The sequence below is a fragment of the Ambystoma mexicanum genome, chromosome 4q, assembly GCF_040938575.1.
Source record: "Ambystoma mexicanum isolate Mex_15411 chromosome 4q, UKY_AmexF1_1, whole genome shotgun sequence".
In the NCBI taxonomy this organism is placed as follows: Eukaryota; Metazoa; Chordata; class Amphibia; order Caudata; family Ambystomatidae; genus Ambystoma; species Ambystoma mexicanum.
Genome location: NC_090928.1, coordinates 1015589057 through 1015606790, shown reverse-complemented (window position 1 = coordinate 1015606790; position 17734 = coordinate 1015589057).

Genomic DNA, 17734 nt, shown 5'->3' with positions numbered 1-17734 from the left:
AAAGATGTGGGAGATACTTGGGGTCAAAAGGAAACTACACATTGCCTAACGACCATCCTCTAGTGGTGGAGTTGAGAGATACAACAAAACTATTGTGAGCATATTAAAAAAGTTTGTGGGAGATTCTGGGCCAAGTTGGTACATTCGACTACCCCTTGTCCTGATGGCCATCAGATCTACCCCTTCTTCTACAACAAAAATGACTCAGTTTGAGCTGATGACTGGACGAAGGATGGTGCTACCCCAGCATCTGCTCTACAGAACCAAAGAGCAGACCTTGATAAATGCCTCCACAACTCATGAGTATGTTGAGAATCTGAGAAAACACCTTCAACATGATTTTGCCTATGCTCAGCGGAATCTAGAAAGATCTGCAGACAGTATGAAGACCCACTATGACCTTAAGACAACTAAAAAGGAATACCAAGTAGGAGACCGGGTCTACTTGTACAATTTCTAAAGGAACCAAGCCAAACAGCGTAAATTCCTCTCATCTTGGCGGGGTCCTTTTGAAATTGTAGACAGAATCTCACCAGTTGCCTACAGAATCTGCATCCCCAAGGGTAGTTTGGCAGAAGGGGAAGATAAGTGGGTCCACGTAAATCAGCTGAAGAGTTGCCATCCCAGGCATGCTTCAAGTTGGGAGGGGTTCTCTGTGGGATGTTTTGACCCACTTTTGCTCTGCTATGCCACATCACTCTGCTATGATGGTGCCAGAAATAGCAAAATGGGCGCGTAAACTTTGTGTTCACCAAAATCCCTGAAAATCGCGCTTCTCAACGCACAAAAGATGGCTGCCCATATTGTAATTTTTTGATCCCATGGTTTAAAATCCTGAATGAGAATTCTAACTGTGATTTGAAAAACAAGTTTGTTTTGTGCTTAGGAAAAAGGCCACAGAATTTTACAATTAATTTAAACCTGGCTGAAAGCTGCGGAACTTGAATGACAGGTTTTGTCACAGAAGGAAGGTCTTTCTCCCCAGCAGGAAATCACAGAGAAGTGTGAATTACAGGGTGGGAAAGAACCTGGTCTACAAATGCAAAAGGGAACAATGGCCAGCTCCAGCTCAGGAAAAGCGAAGTGCAAAGACAGTTGAAAATGGCCTCTGCAAGGAGTAAACATGGGGGATGGCTCCTGGGCTTCCCGGGAGAGACCAAAGGCTTGGAGCTAAACAACCAGTTGTTGCTTAACAAGGACAAAGGACACATTCTAAAAAGACTGATAACTTACTATGAAAAATTGTGAAAAATATAAAAATAACAGCATTCTTAATGTAATTTCTGGATGCACGGATGAAGAGGCGCCAGAACTGTGTGACACGTTCTGGACATAAATGGCAAGAAATATGATTTTACACAAAATGTATTTCCGCTAAAACTGTGAAACTTTATACACTTATGCCCATGTTAAACACGCACACTTGCAGAAATCTGCTTAAAAATTGGACATTGTGTTCCGAGTGAAAAGGGCAAAAGTCTGTGTAAAACAGAGACAAGATCCCACAGCTACGGGGTTTTGAGGAGTCGCTGCTAGGTAAAATATGTAATCTGTATATGTGATTTTTAGAGAGGTTGCACCTGTGGAAATATGTATTTTGCAAAAAGTAATTTTGTGTTCCAGGGGCTAGGGGTGGATTCTTAGCCTCATAAAATCACACCATAAAGATGACTCTCTGTTTCTCTCCTCCTATCAAGGCAGAGAGCAGACTCTGACCCAATCACCTTTCAAAGGGGCAAGCATAGGCTAATCCGGCCCACACTCCTCCTTTATCATAGCATAAATAGAGACAGCTCACCACACATAAGGACAAACAGATTCACTCACTATCCGTATGCTGGCGGAGTACCCTGCTGCAGAACTCTACATCTTCCTTGCTCCAGACTCCAGAAACTTGGCAAAGCAAAAGGCCCATTCCATAGCTGAACCATTCTCAGCTAGGCCTCAAATTCCAGAACAGAACCCCACAACCCTAAGGGGAAGCAACATAATACAGCCGGGCTGTGCTGTACTGCTTGCCTGCTGAAAATAAATATCCTCAGAACCAAGAAGGGCAGATACAATCCAGTCCGGTGCCGTGCTGTGACCAGAGTGCATTGCAGATCCAGTCCAGTCCTGGGCGGTGCTGTGACCAGAGCGCCTTACTGACGTTGCCCGTCCGATATGCCCAGCCGTCTTTCCTAAGCCAGAGCCCATCCCCTGAACAGAATTGACGGTTCCATAAAAAAAACGTATCCAGTGAGTATAAATAGGAAGAATTGTGTCACTAGCATATGTACTTTGCATAGTCTTAGCCCTATCTTAGACCCATCCTATCTTGTATTCAGAACCTGTATTGTAGGAGTATCTGTGCATTGTCTGAACCTCTTTCCAAACCATCCTATCTTTTCTCCATAACCAGTATTGTTAAAACTATCTCTGTGCTGATCTTTGTCTCATCTGAAGAGGGCGAGTTCCTTAGCCTGCAGTCACCCTGATCAACTGACTGTGTTCCTGTGGGGTATTCGTTTTGTTCATAGTCATCCTTTAGTGTAAGCAACCTATCTGTCATTTTAAAAGTGCATTCCTGTTTTCCCTGCTTGCGCCTATCTTGAAAAAAAACAACCTCCACTAAAATGTCTGTAACTCCCTCAGTTTTTGTGCTGGAAACAAAATTTCTGCTTGTAGCAAACATTCATATCTATCAATCAATCCAAATCAATGTGATTCTACCATTATCATGATTATCGCACAGTGAAAAATTTGCCGCGAAATTTCATTTTGGGGAAATTTTGATACGTGTAAAACAGCTTTTAATGGCTTCCGACTCGAATTTTAAGATTTCAAATGTTTTCTTTGGATTAACTCATTGCTTGTGTTTGTGTGCAACTATCCAAAGTGGCTCCCATGAGAATTTATAACAATTTCAGCAATTTTGATCATATTTGTGTTTTTGCCCTGTCCATTCTAAAGATAACTTTAAAAGCCATTCTGACAGCTTGACAGTCAATTTCCGTTTTTCTCTTATGTTTTCTGGGGCAAAGTGGGATTGTTATTCTATTTGAATTCTGCCATTCCTGAATACCTGCTCTCCCCTCCTATCTCTTTACATTGCCTATTGGGGGTTGAGCGGTGTGCAGGGGGAACTTCTAACCACAGTGCTATCTAATCTGAACCACACAAAAGTATTATTTTCTGTGCTGAATTGTTTTCCTCAATACTTACTCCTCATGTATTAAAGAGATTATTCAGTGTTACATCACCACATTGGTGATTGTTGTATACCTATTAACATATTGTGGTTACATTTTAAATACATAAATAAATATTTACCTTTGCAAACCAGCCTGATTCCTGGTTCAGTGTGGCCGGGGCGGTTCCAGGAGAAAGGTGTGATATGAGTGGTATATTGTTCAGAATAAAGAACTTTTAGACAAAAAAAAATAAGGATTTCAGTTGCGCACTACATGCTAGGCGTTGACTTGGATGTATACCGGATTGAAATCACTTACAAACTCCTACCAATTTCTTGAGTTGTTTCTGCACTGGTTCTGGCAACCCTTGGCACAATATATGGTAAAACTCAGGTATTGATTTCATCCAAGATTCATGCGTTTCGAGCACCCACGTGTCTTGTAAATTCTGTATATAAATCAATGGATCTTCCGACTCCTTCATTTTTTGTGTCATTATAACTCCCATATCGGAAGTATCTGGGTAAAGTACTCGTAGCGCTTTCCATACTGCTGCTCTGCAATTGTTAAAGGGTGCTCCGTCATGCGCGGTGTTAATTGTGGTTACACTAGGGTAGCCTGCCCGTGTCCACACATCATCTGCTCTTTCACCAAGTATGGCGATCAGGAGACCTTTAATGTCCACTATAGCTAGCATGTTTCCTCCTGTCATTTTTTCTAACTCGTGTATCCATTTTCCGGCTCCCAATGTCAGCAGTGGAAGCTTGTTTTTCAAGTTTTCTCGATTCATGTGTGGCCATCGAATATATTGTGGTCTTGCTCCCCCCTTTTCTAGTAGCAGAAATTGGAATGTGCAGCCCTGTTTCTCTTCTCTCATAGTTCTCCGCAGGGGTATATTTCAGCATCGTCATCTACCTGGCAATGTCCTCAGTCTGTCTACATTGAGCGGTGACGACACCCCCCTCTGACCATGAGGTTCTCCTTCATGTCGGTCAGACTGCGTGGCTGACTCTGATGCCCTCGGTGCGGACTTGCTAGTGTCTGACCATCGTATCCCGCTTTCCCTTGGGAGTTGTCCTTCACGCCATCTCCCTTTCTCATTTGCCTCGTGCTCCTCCCTTTCGGAGTCAGGCATTGTTTGTTCCCAATACATGCAACTTCTTGTGTCTTCATCATTTCTACTGATTTCTAATCTGTCCAGGGACAGTTTACTATTCCCACTACTTCGGGTGACATCCTCAGTGTCATACAGTTGAATGCTTTTCAAGTGCTCATCTTCCCCCTCTCCTTGGGGTATTTGTTCTAGCCCCATTTCATCATATATTCTATCAATCAATTCCCCGATGCTTCTGGTGTTGAAGTTATCTTCAATATTTTCCCTAGACATGCCTGGTACTGAATCGTACGCAGGAAAGAATTCTTCAATGTCTTCCCAGTCTACAACTGGATCGGGTTTTTTAACTTCCCTCTCCAAATATTCGAGGTCGCATGCTCTCTGTCTTCGCTTACATTCGATATCGTCACCAAATTCTTTGCACTTCCTTGCCTCTTCTCTGACTATATCTTCTTCCCTTCTCTTTTCATTTCTACGTTCATCTGCACTTTGAATTTCCTCATCTCTTCGTCTCCTTATCCTTTTTTGACGTACCCTTTGCTCTTCTTCTAACCTATGCTGTTTCTGTCTGTCTTGATCATAGGCCGCTCTCAGGTTGAGATCGAGCTGTTTTTCTTTCTCCTCGTGATATAGCTGTTCTCGCCTTAGTCTATCTTCCCTTCTTATCCTTTCATCTCTTAACTCCTTCTCTTTCTCCTTTCTCTGTGCCTCATCTAACCTCTCCTTTGGTCTCACGTCATCACTGCCTTTCCCATCGAGTTTCAATAAGATTTGTCCTCCCATCCATTTGTCCTTTGTGAATGCTATCTCATCAGTTCTGTCTTCACTCCCTTTCCATTTCTTTCCCCGCTCTCTCCTTGTTGAGAGATGCACTTGTCTGTGCCTGATCCTTCCTTTCGTCATCGTGCTTCCCCTTGTCCCTTGGGACAGCGTAGGTAAGATTCTTGTTCTTATCATTCCCTTGATTTTCATCACTACTATATGTAGGTGACTCATATGCAGGGTTGCTGTACCCCGTGGCTGCTTTAAGCTCCCTTAACGGGTATAATCCCTCGTCCTTACTTTCTTCGTTTTCATTTCCGGCAGGGCAGGTGGTGCGGTAGGCATCTCGCCCCCCTCTGTACATATATTTTGTATCCAATCTGCTGGCGGCTCTTCCTCCTATGTCTTTTCATACATCTTCCAAAGTTCTAGAACAGTGAGGCGTTTTTCTAACTTCGTGCCTGTATATGTGGCATGCAAATATGTCGTCATATGTTGTAAGACGGCTTTAAATAAAGACCCATTTTGTGGCCATGGCATAAACATCTTGTGGACAGTACCTTTAACCCACTCGGTGCTTTACTTCTTTAGCTTGGATGCATGTTTTGGCAATTGCTTGCATAAGTGTGCTAATGGAGTTTTGTCTTCCATGTTTAAAACTGTTCTCTTTACTCTTATATAACACTTGTTAATGCTTTCGTGTGGTTTAAACACCTTGTGACAATATGAGCGAGCACCATACCCTGCAAGCTCCAATACAAATTCTCCACTAAAAAATGTATATTACCAAATTGCTCCAAAAACATCAACTCATGTGCGATTCTGTCTCAGCTATCGAATCGTGCAAGATTTTTAATCAGTTCTCTTAACAAAAAATGTCACATATGACATCACAACAAACATGTAAGACAGACACTTAACAGACTAGACGGACAGCAGCTGGACAAAGATATCTCTGCCTCTAATCATTACCCCTTCATGGAGTATGAACGAACCCCTTACTGACGTCATTAAATGTTGTGGTAGTCTAATTGCTCCCCATTATGTGGGACTCTGGGTACATGTTTCATCTGGCCGCTATATTAAAGCGCAGGAATAAGGCAAATCCTTTCACTTCTCAGGTGTCCGCCCTGGTAAACTCTCTCTTCTCAGGTGTCCACCCCAGTAACCTCTATTTATTCAATTATTCTCATGTCATTATCCATATATATATATATATATATATATATATATATATATATATATAACCATAACTACATGGCCACAGTAGTGGCCATGTAGTTATGGTTAAGTTGCTGTTTCCATAGGAAGAGCACTTTTTGGGCGGCTTATAACTTTGCTCTCCCTGAACGAATCCTCACCAAACTTTGCAAAAAAAAGTATTTGGGTCACTCTGAATTTCTTTGCAAAGTTTGGTGAGGATTCGTCCAGGGGGGGCAAAGTTATAGGGGGGGTCCCAAAACTTCTTTTTTTCCCATAGACTGAATGGGAAAAAAAATGTGCTCGCGTCTACAGCCCAAACCGCTGGATGGATTTTCACCAAATTTGGACCAGGAGCAGCGGCTTGGTCCCGAAAGCGTGCTTTTGCAAATTTGGTGAAAATCCGTCCAGTAGTTTGTTTTAAAATGACCAAAAAGCAGGTCAAAAAAACGTAGTGATATCTGTGTTCAGTCCGCGGACGGACTTCCCTGTTCGCTCCGCGGACAGGACAGTGATTGGGCCCGCAGCTTGCGTAATGTCCGCGGACATCTGACGTGCTCTCTCATTGGATGCGGTGAAAGCGTGCAGTGCGTCTGGCTTCAGAGACGCCCGCCATCTTTCTTTCCCGCATGAGAGGCTTTGTCAGGTCAGCAGGAGCGTGTTTGTCTCCTGTTCCTCCCACCCCCGCTCATGCCTGTGTCTGCCCCACTCCCCGCTCATGCCCTGTGTGTCCTTTCTGTCCCCCACCCCCACTCATGCCCCGTGTGTCCTTCCTGTCCCCCCCACCCCCGCTCATGCTCTGTGTGTCCCCTGTTCCTCCAGCCCCCCGCTCACGCCATCGCACACGGTGGCCAGCGGAGGGCCGACGAGCGGGATCTGCCGCATGAACTCATGTCCGTGCGGCATGTCCGTGTTTTTGTTTGTCCCCCCCGCCCCCCGCTCATGCCCCATGTGTCTCTATCCCGCCCGCCCACCACCCGCTCATGCCGTGTGTGTCTCTCCCTCCCCTCCACCCCCGCTCATGCCCCGTGTGTCTCTATCCCTCCCGCCCACCCCCCGCTCATGCCCCGTGTGTCTCTCTTCCTCCCCCCCACCCCCGTTCATGCCCCGTGTGTCTCTCTCCCCCACCCCCGCTCATGCCCCGTGTGTCTCTCTCCCTCCCCCTGCTCATGGTGGCCAGCAGAGGGCCCAGGAGCGGGATCTGCCATACAAACTCATGTCCGTGCGGCATGTCCGTGTTTTTGTTTGTCCCCCCCGCTCATGCCCCGTGTGTCTCTATCCCTCCCGCCCACCCCCCGCTCATGCCCCGTGTGTGTCTTTCCCTCCCCCCACCCCCTGCTCATGCTCCGTGTGTCTCTCCCCTCACCCCCTACTCATGCCCTGTGTGTCTCTAGCCCTCCCACCCACCCTCCGCTCATGCCCCGCTTGTCTCTATCCCTCCCAGCCACCCCCCGCGTGTGTGTCTATCACTCCCGCCCACCCCCTGCTCATGCCCCGTGTGTGTCTCTATCCCTCCTGCCCACCCCCCGCGTGTGTCTCTATCACTCCCGCCCACCCCCTGCTCATGCCCCGTGTGTGTCTCTATCCCTCCTGCCCACCCCCCGCTCATGCCCCGTGTGTGTCTCTATACCTCCCGCCCACCCCCCGCTCATGCCCCGTGTGTGTCTCTATAACTCCCGCCCACCCCCGCTCATGCCCCGTGTGTCTCTCGCACTCCCACCCACCCCCCGCTCATGCCCCGTGTGTCTCTCGCCCTCCCGCCCACCCCTCGGTCATGCCCCGTGTGTCTCTCTCCCTCCCACCCACCCCACGCTCATGCCCCATATGTGTCTCTCCCTCAACCTCACCCCCTGCTCATGCCCCGTGTGTCTCTCCCCTCACCCCCTACTCATGCCCCGTGTGTCTCTAGCCCTCCCATCCACCCCTGCTCATGCCCCGTTTGTCTCTAGCCCTCCCACCCACCCCCTGCTCATGCCCCGTTTGTCTCTCCCCTCCCACCCACCCGCCACTCATGCCGCGTGTGTCTATATCCATCCCATCCACCCCCCGCTCATGCCCCGTGTGTCTCTATCCCTCCCATCCACCCCCCGCTCATGCCCCGTGTGTCTCTATCCCTCCCACCCACCCCCCGCTCATGCCCCGTGTGTCTCTATCCCTCCCACCCACCCACTGCTCATGCCCCGTGTGTGTCTCTCCCTCCCCCACCCCCTGCTCATGCCCCGTGTGTGTCTCTACATCCCCCCACCCCCTGCTCATGCCCCGTGTGTGTCTCTCCCTCCCCCAACCCCTGCCCATGCCCCGTGTGTCTCTCCCCTCATCCCCTACTCATGCTCCGTGTGTCTCTAGCCCTCCCACCCACCCCCAGCTCATGCCCCGTGTGTCTCTCTCCCTTCCACCCACCCCCCGCTCATGCCCCGTGTGTCTCTCTCCCTCCCACCCACCGCCCGCTCATGCCCCGTGTGTCTCTCTCCCTCCCACCCAACCCCCGCTCATGCCCCGTGTGTCTCTCTCCCTCCCTCCCACCCACCCCCCGCTCATGCCCCGTGTGTCTCTCTCACTCCCACCCACCCCCCGCTCATGTCCTGTGTGTCTCTCTCCCTCCCACCCACCCCCCACTCATGCCCCGTGTGTCTCTCTCCCTCCCACCCACCCCCCGCTCATGCCCCGTGTGTCTCTCTCCCTCCCACCCACCCCCCGCTCATGCCCCGTGTGTCTCTCTCCCTCCCACCCATCCCCCGCTCATGCCCTGTGTGTCTCTCTCCCTCCCACCCACACCCCGCTCATGCCCCGTGTGTCTCTCTCCCTCCCACCCACCCCCCGCTCATGCCCGTGTGTCTATCTCCCTCCCCCCCACCCTCGCACATGCACCATGTGTGTCTCTATCCCTCCCGCCCACCCCCGCTCATGCCCAGTGTGTCTCTCTACCTCCCGCCCACCCCCCGCTCATGCCCCATGTGTCTCTATCCCTCCCGCCCGCTCATGCCCCGTGTGTCTCTATCCCTCCCGCCCACCCCCTGCTCATGCCCCGTGTGTCTCTATCCCTCCCGCCCACGCCCCCGCTCATGCCCCGTGTGTGTCTCTCCCTCCCCCCACCCCCTGCTCATGCCCCGTGTGTCTCTCCCCTCACCCCCTACTCATGCCCTGCTTGACTCTATCCCTCCCACCCACCCCCCGCTCATGCCCCGTGTGTCTCTCTCCCTCCCACCCCCCCTGCTCATGCCCTGTGTGTCTCTCCCTCAACCTCACCCCCTGCTCATGCCCTGTGTGTCTCTCCCCTCACCCCCTACTCATGCCCCGTGTGTCTCTAGCCCTCCCATCCACCCCCCGCTCATGCCCCGTGTGTCTTTATCCCTCCCACCCACCCCCTGCTCATGCCCCGTGTGTCTCTATCCCTCCCACCCACCCCCCGCTCATGCCCCGTGTGTCTCTATCCCTCCCACCCACCCCCCGCTCATGCCCCGTGTGTGTCTCTCCCTCCCCCCACCCCCTGCTCACGCCCCGTGTGTGTCTCTCCCTCCATCCCACCCCCTGCTCATACCCCGTGTGTGTCTCTCCCTCCCCCCACCCCCTGCTCATGCCCCGTGTGTCTCTCCCCTCACCCCCTACTCATGCCCCGTGTGTCTCTAGCCCTCCCACCCACCCCTCGCTCATGCCCTGTGTGTCTGTATCCCTCCCACCCACCCCCCGCTCATTCCCCGTGTGTGTCTCTCCCTCCCCTCACCCCCTGCTCATGCCCCGTGTGTCTCTCCCCTCACCCCCTATTCATGCACCGTGTGTCTCTAGCCCTCCCACCCACCCCCGCTCATGCCCCTAGCCCTCCCACCAACCCCCCGCTCATGCCCCGTGTGTCTCTATCCCTCCCGCCCACCCCCCGCTCATGCCCCGTGTGTCTCTATCCAGAACCTGGACCTCCCTGTGGATAAGTATACATCTGTTGTTGAGGATATGCATAACCTGTCTACTCATACATTCTCTTGAAATTTGGCCCATGCATCCACATGTCCAAAACTGGCCTGCTCCTCATCACGGTCCCATTTCTCTGAAATCTCCTCGCTCTCCTTGGGCACCTGAAAATCCCCCTGTCCCCTGTTGAAAACCCCCTGACAACACCCTTTGGTACTGATATTGATACCCATCTGTCCACCCATTTTCACCTCCCCACTTGGGTGCGGTGTGTACATTCGCCTGAATCGCCCTAAGGTCTGCCGACCCTTCCGTCTACACTGCTGCCACAGCCCCCTCTGATGAATCATTTGCTAGTTTATTTTGAACCAGTTTTGCTTCCTCTGCTTGCACTCGCTATGCCGTTTCCTTCTCCCTTTCTTTCAACCATTTTCAATGATGGATAATAATAGACTTAATTTCCGCCCAACCCTTTGCCTCAATGCCCACTATCTTGTCAAGTTCCTTCTGCACCTCTTTCATTAGCCCTCTTTTAACCTAAAAATAGCAAGTGAGAATCGCTCGATTCCATGAATCCCCTGTCTCCGATCACCACATTTCTTGCATGTGTAATATGCATTGGGCAGGATCTTCATTGTTGCACATTGTTCGTTGCATAATCGACTGAAGATATCAGGCGTTTCTGGGTATGCACCCTGTAATGCTACCCATACTTGGGACCTAATGTCATTAAAATGGCTCTGTCATGGCTATCGTCACTCGATTTCACACCCGGATACACTGCTTTAATCCATATATCATCAGCCTGATCTCCCAGTATCGACACAAACAAACTTTTCAAATCCCCGACAGCCAGAGTAGTCCCAGCTGTATGCTTTTTGAATGTGTATATTGATTTGCCCACCCTGACTGTGAAGGATGTGAGAGTCTGTATGAGGTTATTTTTCTCCATGTGTGCCCAAGGATATATTGTGCACTCCTGGACCCTTATGCAGAAGTTGAAAGGGTGCCCTACCGCCTTCACAACTTTCTTCTTTCCCGCAACTGATCTCTTAGCTACTGCCATTTGTCCAAACCTGTTATGTAACCTGGGTCCCCATGAAGTTTCTACTCATAGGGATATTACTGGTGACAGCTCTGCTTCTTCCAATTCATCTACCGTATCCCACTCCTCTTCTCCTTTGTGTGTGTAATCATATTCCTCCTCTGACCATTGCATAATCCACACCGTCTTTTCACCTTCTTCTTTCTTCACGTTCCTTTTCCATATGCACATCTGTAATAGCTGTACTATCTATGCAAACAACAAGACCCCTGCCCTCCATTCAGCTACCCCTATAGATGACTTTTGTCCGTCTTGTCTTTCTAACTTTAGTCATATCAATTCACCCTCCACCTTCGTTAATGCATCCACCAGCTCTTATTGTGGTTTTGCATCATCTCCCTCTTGTATTTTACCCCTCCCAGTTGTTTGACGCTGTGGGAGTGGGAAGATTCTGTTAATGTGCTGACATAGATGGTGGCGGTGAAGTAGTAGACAATGGGGCATACATAGCATTTGCATGTCCTGATGCGGCATGCCTAGGGTAACATCCTAATGGTGGGAACATGTCTGTTTCCATAGGGGTCGCAGGGCACTTGGGACAGTAACCAATGTAGTATTAGAACGACATGAGGTAATCGCCTCACACGCTGCTTTAGGATAATCAGTGGGGCAATCGTCTAGATCTTCCACCAATTTCCACCATTCCAATGCCTCTGTTCTGGTTTTTATATTTTCTTCCCTTATATTAAGCTGTTAAGAATGTATACATGTGGCGTAGTATGTCTCTATTATTTGTGCCCTGGTCCGGCCATGGCTTATACATCCCTCGCTTTGTTTCTGCACACCATACCTTATGATATTTATAAATTGCATCTCGATACATTGGAAGGCCCTTGCCCATGTAATCCAACAGGGTTGTTGGTTCCATGATAACTCCCTTTTGCCGTTGATAATTTTACAATATTATCAATACCTTTGTCACACCCCAACAACCTGTATCTCTTCCCTATGCCCCCTTCTTATACCCCACACCCAACCCTCTTTGCCCACACATACGAATACACACGTCTTTCACCACTCCCATATCACACCACAATCAGCTCAACTTTAGGCCAATACTAAACACACCACAACAGAACATCTTACTAACAATAAAATCACATAAAATTCAACTTTTTGATTCCAATACCCCCACTATATCGGGTGAAGAGGTCCCAGGCCACTAGGGCCTTTACCATAACTAATTTTTCATTCTCACACCCCACCCATATACCGGATGGAGAGATCCCATACCCAATAAATATTCGGAGCCTCTATCCACATCCTCTTTTCTTCCATTATACAGTGCTGTCTTCTCCCCTATTACCTAAGGAAAGGATTCCATTCCTCTGCAGATCATAATAGAAAAGGCCTCCATAAATATATATACAACACCATGTGGTTTTCTATTTCATCCATGCACACTCTCCTCTCCACACATACTCACTCTCCTTCACACTTCCCAACACTCACACACTCTTCTTGTACCCCACTTATTTTTCTCCACAAGGGGGTGCACTTACATCTGCGTCTTCACCTGAAGTCATCCGCCATGGGGTCTGTTTTCCCATTTATCAGTTCCCATCCCCAAGAGTGAACCTAACGTCCCACTTATCAAACCAGTTCACAACAGATTTAGAGCCCAATTTCCTGCAGATCTGGTACTTCAAATAGACTGAGCGTCATTCCGGGGGGTGCTAATGCCTTAAATCTTAGTTCATGTTTTGGCATCCCAGGACTTATGCCTCTGCTCTCAGGAATACAGGTACTAGTCCACAGCTCTTCACTTCTTCAGCTGCACACATTACTGCCTAATTAGTTCAAAGGTCTAGCTGGTGTGCGGACATATGAGTATTCTTTACTGTGCCTGGCAATTGGGATGCAATGATGAGGCGAGGAATAAGGGCTCATTGTTCTGTGTCTTTTGTTGTTAAACGGGATATGATATTGTGCCTCCTCGTTGTATATAATGGCCTAAGCCGAGTCGCTCTGCGAAGAAATCCGCGCTGCAAAGTTCCGATCTTAGATCGACTTAGCCGCAATTTTAGGTCTGTCCGCCATTTTGATTTCCATTCCAAAGTAGTTCTGTGTTCTAAAATGGTGGACAGTGTTTCCTGCTTGTAACTTAGCTGTCCCGACCTTTGAATACAAGTTAATGTCTAAACTGTCCGTTGGCCGAATGTTTGGGTTGAGTAAAGAGACCTTGTCCCATGTCTGACTTATAGACAGAGGATTACCTGCACCAACAAGTCCGATCCGCTGACATACATCAAATACAATGCTGTCTAAATACTGAACGTGGACACTTGTTGAACTACATTGTATAGGACGTTTGTTAAGACGTAATGTTAAATCCGAAGATACACTGTTGCCATTGTGACTTGTTGATGTACAAATTGGAAACTATCCATACGCATATAGTTGGACAAACTAGAAGTGAACTCAGCACGAACCCTAGACCGAGAATTATTAAACTCTAGTGGGGCTGGACATTATGATCAAAACTGTATAAAAAGTGTAAATGTTTAGACATCCAGTACCTCTGACTTCTCACACCAAAAGGGCTGGTATTCGCTGTGATTTACTGAGGGCCAGATAGCTATCTGATACTTTGTTTCTTTGTAAACTGTACAGTTATTTGAATAAAGATCTGTGAATCTTTATAAGCCCGTGTTTGGTATATTTCCTTTTGCGGTACTCAGCCTCGATATTTCCTTTTGCTTTTACAGATGGCACCCGAATAGGGACCCTCAAGATTGATGCCAGCTCGTTGAAGGTTGACGCGGCTATCGGACCGGGATCATATGGTGTAAAAGGGGGCCCTTTCTTGGATGAGAAGTGACACCTCAGCAGCGCTGCACGACCTGATCCCTGACAGTGAGCACACGATCCAAGGTGACATCTTGACGAGGATCCATATATTGAGGCGGGCAGCTTTGCCAAAATCACCAACCACGTGGGACCTTAGTGAGAACTTTGTAATCCGATCGGACCTCCTTAGGATTTGATCAGGTGAGTCGTGACCCGATTCTTCAGTAACCTGATAATTTGTTTTGACGCATTACACTTGCAAGTGCAATTACTGACCAGGTAACACCAGTATTCTGACATGCCTGGGAAATTGTCTGCCTGCTTCAGGGCATTATTCCGCAGTGATAGACAATCTTTGGCCAACCGGCACCAATGGAGGGGTCGCCGGCATGTACTATGCACTGTAAGCACGGCATTGGTAGTATAGTATTTAATGATATTTCGCACAGACAAACTAGACATGCTTCCGAACTTCAGTGGCCAAACAACGGTAGTTTTGAAATTCCTCGTATTGAATACTTAGAATCCATATTATTGAAGAAAAAGGCTGGACCTGCAGCATTCGATGTATTACAGAATTGGAAGGAAGAAGCCATGCAACAGTTTAAGAGTAGAGAAAAGCATGCACGCCGTCATATGACGAATGCCGAAAAACCGTTGTTATATGAACAGAAAAAGCAGTCTGAGTCAGTTAGGAATATGGATAGGGCTTTTTCACTTGGTATACAGAAAATGTACCCTTCTAAAGACTTTCATGCATCCGATGAGCTTATTGCAAACTTTTAAATGAACGAAGGCCTGGTGCCACTGCGCCACCTCTGTATGTTCCTCTTCCTGCTGTTTTGCCTCTTTCTGCTTTTATTCCTCCTCCCCGTAGCTCCTCTGGCTCCTCCTGCTCCTCCTGCTCCTCCTATTGCTCCTCTTAATATTCCTCTTCCTCCTGCTGTTGTTCCTCCTCTTTTCGTTGCTCCTCCACCTGTTCCTCCACCTTTGCCTACTGTTGCGGGTCACGATGGGTTTGCCTGCTGTGCCAGTGATAGCACCTTTGTTTCCAAATGTTAAAAATGTGCCTACTCTCCCTCTTCCAAGTGGTTCTACACCGCTTGTAGTAGATCGGGGAGCGGGATCGAGGGTTGTATCTCGCAAAACTGTGTCTTCAGAGAGAAAGCATGAATTGACTGCATGGGCTAAGCATTGCATGGAGAGGGGTGAACAAGCTGATGTTCTTGCCAAACTCTGTAATTTGGACAATTTTCCTGAGAAAAACCTTTTATTGAAGGATTAGGAATTCATTTATGTGTAATGTGGAACAGGCTAAATGATGTAGATCTCCGACAAGGGTTAAGGGATCTGAATACTTTAGCATTCTCTAGAGACACTGCAGAGAAAGTACAAGAGCATGTTGAGAGGGTTTTTGTGTATAGAAGGGAGCTGGAAAGGTTAAGGAATGAAGATATAGATGGTGATAGTTTGGACGCTATATTTGTACAGAAACGGTTCTTTCCTTGTCATAAGTCGATAAATGAGGAAACACGAATTTGTACAAAAGATGCGATTAGGTGGATCTCAGACACGTCGATAACTCCCGTTGAAGTATATGACACGTATAGTCAGTAGACGCCAGAAATGCAGAGGAAAGTGATAGAGGTAATGGTAGAGTACCTACAGGATGAATGTGTAAAAAGAAAGATTTGTTGTCCCGAAGAGCTAGTAAGTATTTATAAGAGGGCTTTTTTAGTTTGACACTTCTTCGGCTGCTTTAGCGTTCGATCGAGCCCTGTTCCTTAGTAAGCGTTTGGAGTTGCCTACTTCTCAGTTGCCTATGAGAGGATCCTGCGACATTTATCCCAAAAGTTGAGATTCCTGCTAATCCTGCAACAGGTGCAGTTGCTCAAGATATTCCTGCACATTATGTGTCGCAGTTCGTTCACGTCCCGTTCTCGAGACAGGAAGTGAACACCATTAAACAATCTATTCCCGATATTAGGAAGAATCCGACAGAGTTCTACAAAGAAATAGAGTCTGTCTTGCAATTGTCAGTATTTACCTTAAGTGATATTGATCTGTCATTTTCCGTACTCCTGCCTGTTGACTTATGGAAGCAGATTGGGACTGAAGATGATGTACCAGGGTTAGGAGACTCATGGGATAATATGGCTAGACTCGATAGAGAAAGGCCAGCTGGTGAGAGACCACCACAGGTAATACTAACTTTGCCTGATAGAATAGTTACGAAATTGAAAACTATAATTACTGAAAGAAGGATTATTTGGGACAAGCTTACTGCCTGTGTCCTAGGGAAGTCTTAGGGTGCTACTGAGTTCTTTAATCAGTTTGAACAACTATTTTCAGATAACAGTGGGCAAGATTTAAGCACAGAGTCTGGGAAACGACTACTTGTGGACAAATTTGTGTGTGGATTGCTGCCTAACATCCAGTCACAAATTATGTCCTCAGAGAGCACTTGACAAGTGAAGTCTCAGTCAGAAGTACTGCATATGGCTCAGTACTATGAGAATCGTGTTGTCGGGGGGAAATTCTGCCGGGGTCGGCTGGGCCGTCCGCGGACCTCCGGGCAGGGAGGCCCCAACTCCTCCCGCGTATCACAAAAATGAGTATGAGGCGCACGCAAGAAGCAAGGTGGTTCTGCTGTTTATTATACAAACGGCAAGGATGGGTCGAGGATCGTACGCGTCCGTCCTGACACACACACAATCGGGGGGCTTGCAGGCCCTTTTTACCTTGGTATGACGCGCTACTTGCGTCACCTCGAAAAGTTAGCAAAAACCTATCTCCACTCTGGATTGGTTACTTGAGTGGTAGGGTTAGTATAGCATACATATAGAAAAGCATATCAATGGCTGAGGGTCAGTCAGGTGGTATACCTGGGTTGTCCCTGCAATTAGATACATGAGAATTGTTACATGAAGACCCCTGAGGATTGGTCAATGTTAATGGCGTCAGTGATAAGAGCCCCATGTTCTGATTGGTGCGCTCGCGAGCCTCCCAGCCTGGGACCATCGCCGTTCCCAGCTCGCGGTGTACCTGTCATTTGCAACAATGTTTCACTATGGGTACGTGCAGACAATGCGAGGACTTATTCATAGGCTGGAAGGCCGACTACTCCCACTGTCGGAGATGTCCATTGAGTCTTTTATTTGTATCTGCCTGTGTCTTGTAACGAGGGATCCAGGCGCCCCCGTTCTCTTAGCCTTGGCATCCTTTCAGGTTTGGCTTGGTCACGTGAGGCGGGACCGTGTTTGAGGCCGAAATCTGCACAATTAATATTGTTTTTTCCACAGTGTGCCTTGTTTAATTTGCAGGTGCGACCTTGACGTTGGTGTGCGGCGTGCGAGATTGCAACATTGTGGCTTGGCTGTCTGCCTTTCGCCGAGCTCATTCTGCAGGATCAGCAACCGGACTCTTGTTCATTTTAATGTTCATGGAAGCTCTTGCTTGCGGCCTACTTGAATCAGGTGCATAAATGGAGCCGTTGAGTGCACAGGTGCTTTAGGTTATAGGGTTTATGTGAAGCGTGAGCAAGCCATTTAGATAAGTTCATCGTGCGTCTTGCGTTTCTGCATCTTAAAAGCCTATGTGAAAAATAATAAAGATGCATGTCCGTGGATGTGTTCGTCACCTACGTCATAGCGTTGAGTATATTCTTCGTGTAGGTTGGTGTAGGAG